Below are 6,483 nucleotides of genomic sequence, written 5' to 3'. Positions count from 1 at the left end.
TGACCTTCTGACCAGCAAAGTCCATGGGAAAGCCAGATTCCCTTAACGATTGTGCAACCCATTTAACATCTGCAGTGATTCGCTTAACAACAGTCACGTGATCCCCCTTTTGCGGCCTTCCAAGCCAGCATCTGACAAGCAAAGTCAATGAGGGAACTCAGATTCAGTTAATGACCCTGTGATTCACTTAACAACAGTGGGAAAAAGGGTGATAAAATCAGGTGTGAATTGCTTAACAATGGAAATGCTGACTTCAATTCTGGTCATAAGTCGAAGACGTGTACAGGATATAGACCACTGACCACCAGGTTTATAATACAAAATAGCAAAATTGAACTGCTTTCCAAAGGCAAATAAACACAGGTAGTCCTCAACCTACAACAGTTCATTTAGTGAACGTTCAAAGTTATGACACTGAAAAACTGACTTATGACTGTTTTTCGAATTTAGGAGCATTGCAGCATCCCCATAGTCATGGGATCAAAATTCAGACGTTCGGCAGCTGACTCGTATTTATGACGGTTGCAGTGTCCCATCTTAACGACCATCTTACCAACTTAACAACTGCAATTATTCACTTAAAAGCGGTGGCAAGAAAGACTGCAAAATGGGGCAAAAGTCGCCTAACAAGCGTCTCGCTTAGCAAGATAAATTTGGGGCTGAACGGATGGATGTAAGTCGAGAACTACCTGGACTTGAGAATCCGTCTCTAAGAGGGGAAAAACGTTTTTCCTCTCCTCTTTATACAATATTTATGCAAGAAGCCAGAGTTACATTAATTTGCAAGTCTATTAGCCACACTAATTAGCTCTGCCTGTGCCACTTTTAGCGAAGCCTAAAGAGAATTTTAATAACTGCCAGCTTGAAGCCCAGCAAAGATCAAACCCCCCCAATTACAAATTGCCTTCATTCTCGTTTTTTTAGATTTAATTGAGAAACAAGGGTGACTGTAACTAAAGGAACGCTGGAGGCTCCGTTTATGCACCAGCCGTTCGCGTGTCTGACGCTGCCTTGCGCCTCCCTTCATCGGCTGAATGAGAGTTTGCACGGAGCCCCAGTCGGTCTGCAAACCTTCGTTTCCACAAGCAAGTTCCAAACACAGACCTTCTGCACTGATGCTGTTTTCTAGTTGGGTCATGAAATGCCTGGAAGAAAACCATCAAGCTCAGAGGAGCACCAATCATCCCATGGTCGTCCTCCTCCTCTTTGCATCATCTTCCTCTTCCTCCTTCTCCTCCTCTTCCTCCTCCTCCTCCTCTCCACAACTCCCCTCGCCTTCTAGCACTGATGCTGTTCCCTAGTTGGGTCATGAAACGCCTGAAAGAAAACCACCAAGCTCAGAGGAGCACCAATGGTCCCACAGTCCTCCTCCTCCTCTTCCTCCTCCTCCTCCTCCTCCTCCTCTCCATATTATTGTTGGTAATTAAGGAAATAGAATTAACAAAATATGAAAAAGAATTGATTAGAATTATGATTATAATAGGTAGAATTATAATAGCTAGATATTGGAAATTAGATGTGTTTTTTAGAATAGAAGAGTGGAATTCTGAAATGTGGAAATTAGCCTTAAATGATAAAATGACATGTGATATTAAAATTAGAAGTGGTGTGTATAAAGAAGATATTTTCTGGAAGACTTGGAAACCATTCGTGGACTATGCGCTTGGAAAATTGGACGCCTCGGTACCTGTACCTCGAGAACGTGGATTTTGGCAATCATGAGGACATATCCGAAGACCCAAATCTTCCTTTTTATGTATAGCACAAGGGTGCAATAATGTATTTTCTTTTTTGTTTGTTAGAAAAAAGCAATAAAAAATAATAATAAAAAAAGAAAAAGAAAACCACCAAGCTCAGAGGAGCACCAATGGTCCCATAGTCCTCCTCCTCCTCCTCCTCCTCCTCCTCCTCCTCCTCCTCCTCCTCCTCCTCCTCTCCACAACTCCCCCCGCCTTCTAGCACTGATGCTGTTCCCTAGTTGGGTCATGAAACGCCTGAAAGAAAACCACCAAGCTCAGAGGAGCACCAATGGTCCCACAGCCCTCCTCCACCTCCTCCTCCTCCTCCTCCTCATCCTTTTTGCATCCTCCTCCTCCCCTCTAGCACAACTTGCATCATTATACGTCTGCAAGAAACACAGCTAGCTCAATGTGCTCCAAGGACCCCCTCAATCATCATCTTCCTCCTCTTCCTTTACCCTCCCTCCCTCCCTTCCTCTCCCCCTCCTCTTTGCAACCTCCTCCTCCCCTTCTAGCACTGATGATATTCCCTAGTTGGGTCATGAAACGTCTGCAAGAAAACCACCCAGCTGAGGGAGCACCAAAGAAGTCCACAGTTGCTGTCACCCTTCTTCCTCCTCCTCCTCCAACCCTACTCCCTTCTACCATAGCATTGATGAGGTTACCTAACTGGGCCATGAAACCTCTGCAAGAATGTCTGAAAAATCACTCTCTCTTCATCGTTCCCGGTCAACACAGGCTGCTGTCGAGGAAGAAGAGAATATTCCAGAAACTCACAATTGACTGTCAACTTTTGAAAAAAAGGAAAAAAGGAGGGGGGGGGGGACATTGGAAGACACAAATCACTCCGGTTGACACTTAACAGAGAGAAAAAAGTTTGCAAGCCAAGCAAATATCACCATTTGCGTTTCCAACGTGTTGTCGCATATTTGCTAATTGTTCCTCTTTAACTTACAGGTTGTTGTAAATTGGCAGATAAGGTGCCTTTAAAATAAAAAGAACAACAACAACAACAGCAACAATAACGCAAATCGTCTTGTTGTTAGGCACATAAATTTCACTAATGGAGGCTTTCTAAATGCAAATTCAGCTGAATATTCCTGGAGAACAAGCGACTCCATTATTGGAGGTTGTTTCCGTTAGAAACGGCGGCCGCGCTCAGCAACTTCTTAATTCATCAATATGATTATTTTTTTTCCAAAGTTGACAAGTTCCCGGAACATCTCTGGAGGAGGAGAGAGGTCAAAAGAGTTAAGATGGCAGCCGCAACCTTTATTGACAAGTGTAGGTTGTCAGTCAGACGCCGGTTTATCTCTATGTGCCTATTAATGCTGGTTTGTCTCAATTCCCCACTGTTTTTGGATGTAAATGCTTCACATTCTTCCACCTGTAGAAAATCTAAACTCTGATCTCTTGGTCATGGCTGCCGTCTTGACTTTTTTTAACCTCCAGTCAGATGACTCGGAGAAGTTTGTAGGGATCTGGTTATTCTCTTCAGCATCTGATCATTTCCACCTAGAGGAAAACGAAGGATTTGTGATCTAAAACAGGCTCAGTTTGGTGTAGAGGTTCAGGTGGTGGTCTAGAAACCAGGAGACGGGGAGTTCTAGTCCCGCCTTAGGCATGAAAGCCAAGTGGGTGACGTTGGGCCAATCACCAGGAGACAATGAGTTCCAGTCCCGCCTTAGGCACAAAACCCAACTGGGTGGGTTTTTGGCCAATCACCAGGAGACAGGGAGTTCTAGTCCCGCCTTAGGCATGAAAGCCAAGTGGGTGACTCTGGGCCAATCGCCAGGAGGCTGGGAGTTCTAGTCCCGCCTTAGGCACAAAACCCAACTGGGTGACTTTGGGCCAATCAGCAGGAGACAGGGAGTTCTAGTCCCGCCTTAGGCATGAAAGCCAAGTGGGTGACTTTGGGCCAATCACCAGGAGACAATGAGTTCCAGTCCCGCCTTAGGCACAAAACCCAACTGGGTGGGTTTTTGGCCAATCACCAGGAGACAGGGAGTTCTAGTCCCGCCTTAGGCATGAAAGCCAAGTGGGTGACTCTGGGCCAATCGCCAGGAGGCTGGGAGTTCCAGTCCCGCCTTAGGCACAAAACCCAACTGGGTGACTTTGGGCCAATCAGCAGGAGACAGGGAGTTCTAGTCCCGCCTTAGGCATGAAAGCCAAGTGGGTGACTTTGGGCCAATCACCAGGAGACAATGAGTTCCAGTCCCGCCTTAGGCACAAAACCCAACTGGGTGACTTTGGGCCAATCAGCAGGAGACAGGGAGTTCTAGTCCCGACTTAGGCATGAAAGCCAAGTGGGTGACTTTGGGCCAATCACCAGGAGACAATGAGTTCCAGTCCTTAGGCACAAAACCCAACTGGGTGGGTTTTGGCCAATCACCAGGAGACAGGGAGTTCTAGTCCGCCTTAGGCATGAAAGCCAAGTGGGTGACTCTGGGCCAATCGCCAGAAGGCTGGGAGTTCAGTCCGCCTTAGGCACAAAACTCAACTGGGTGACTTTGGGCCAATCAGCAGGAGACAGGGAGTTCTAGTCCCTTAGGCACAAAACCCAACTGGGTGACTTTGGGCCAATCAGCAGGAGACAGGGAGTTCTAGTCCCGCCTTAGGCATGAAAGCCAAGTGGGTGACTTTGGGCCAATCACCAGGAGACAATGAGTTCCAGTCCCGCCTTAGGCACAAAACCCAACTGGGTGGGTTTTTGGCCAATCACCAGGAGACAGGGAGTTCTAGTCCCGCCTTAGGCATGAAAGCCAAGTGGGTGACTCTGGGCCAATCGCCAGGAGGCTGGGAGTTCCAGTCCCGCCTTAGGCACAAAACCCAACTGGGTGACTTTGGGCCAATCAGCAGGAGACAGGGAGTTCTAGTCCCGCCTTAGGCATGAAAGCCAAGTGGGTGACTTTGGGCCAATCACCAGGAGACAATGAGTTCCAGTCCCGCCTTAGGCACAAAACCCAACTGGGTGACTTTGGGCCAATCAGCAGGAGACAGGGAGTTCTAGTCCCGCCTTAGGCATGAAAGCCAAGTGGGTGACTTTGGGCCAATCACCAGGAGACAATGAGTTCCAGTCCCGCCTTAGGCACAAAACCCAACTGGGTGGGTTTTTGGCCAATCACCAGGAGACAGGGAGTTCTAGTCCCGCCTTAGGCATGAAAGCCAAGTGGGTGACTCTGGGCCAATCGCCAGAAGGCTGGGAGTTCCAGTCCCGCCTTAGGCACAAAACTCAACTGGGTGACTTTGGGCCAATCAGCAGGAGACAGGGAGTTCTAGTCCCGCCTTAGGCATGAAAGCCAAGTGGGTGACTTTGGGCCAATCAGCAGGAGACAATGAGTTCCAGTCCCGCCTTAGGCACAAAACCCAACTGGGTGACTTTGGGCCAATCAGCAGGAGACAGGGAGTTCTAGTCCCGCCTTAGGCATGAAAGCCAAGTGGGTGACTTTGGGCCAATCACCAGGAGACAATGAGTTCTAGTCCCGCCTTAGGCACAAAACCCAACTGGGTGGGTTTTTGGCCAATCACCAGGAGACAGGAAGTTCTAGTTCTGTCTTACGCATGAAAGCCAAGTGGGTGACTTTGGGCCAATCACCAGGAGACAATGAGTTCTAGTCCTGTCTTAGGCACAAAACCCAGCTGGGTGGGTTTTTGGCCAATCACCAGGAGACAGGAAGTTCTAGTTCTGTTTTACGCATGAAAGCCAGCTAGGTCAATCACCTAGGAAGGAGCATTAAGTATGTTCGTAATCTTGAGTTAATTGCCAAACTAATAAAGGCAGGACAGAAATACAGATAGTCTTCGACTTACGAGAGTTCATTTAGAGACCGTTGTAAATTACAACAGCACTGAAAAAAAGTTACTTAGGATCATTTTTCACAGTTACGACTGCTGTAGCATCCTCACGGTCACGTGATCAAAATTCAGACTCTTGGCAACCGACTCAGATTTATGACGGCCAGTGTCCTCGAGGTTACGTGATCCCCCTTTGATGACCTTCCGACAAGCAAAGTCAGTGGGGGAGCCAGGCTCACTTAATGACCGTGTTCCTAAATTAACCACTGCAAAATGGGGCCAAAGCTGACTTAAAATATGTCTTGCTTAGCAACAGAAATGTTTGGGCTCCGTTGTGGTCGTAAGTCGAGGATTACCTATATCTTTGGTCTGGAAATTACCGCCGTCTGCTCCATTAAATACGCGGGATCTCAGTGAGCCCTCGTCTTCAAATCCAGCCATCTTTTTTACCTTCTGCCCTGCAAGCACCAGGTGCGAATCCAGCCAAGAGGTCGTTGAGTGGTACAACTCCAGATGACTTTGGCACTCGCCTGCTAGAAACTCTTATATCCCACGCACAATTTTCCCAGCGACAAACATATGCATGATCATCGTCATGTCAAGAAAATTAGATTTTAAAACGGTTCCCGTCTCTAGGGGAACAGAGAAGTTCCGTTCTGAAATAGTGCATTAAGTTTTCTAAATTAAATATACAGGTAGCGAGATAATCTGGAAAACTCCTTCTGTTCAGAATTGGTAGGCTTCCTACTGGACTCCGCAAATTCAAAAATTGTCCGGATTTTTTTTTTCGTAATGCATCTGTAATTCAGAAAAGGGACATAAAAAAATTAAGCCCGGAAACATGTATTGAGTAACAAGAGAGAATGAGGGGAAGAAATAGAAAAAACAAACAAACCACACACAAAAATGTCAGTATTAGGAGAAAACCAATTTATAGATGTTTCTTAAA

The sequence above is a fragment of the Ahaetulla prasina genome, chromosome 4, assembly GCF_028640845.1.
Source record: "Ahaetulla prasina isolate Xishuangbanna chromosome 4, ASM2864084v1, whole genome shotgun sequence".
Lineage (NCBI taxonomy): Eukaryota > Metazoa > Chordata > Lepidosauria > Squamata > Colubridae > Ahaetulla > Ahaetulla prasina.
This window is presented reverse-complemented; position numbering follows the sequence as displayed.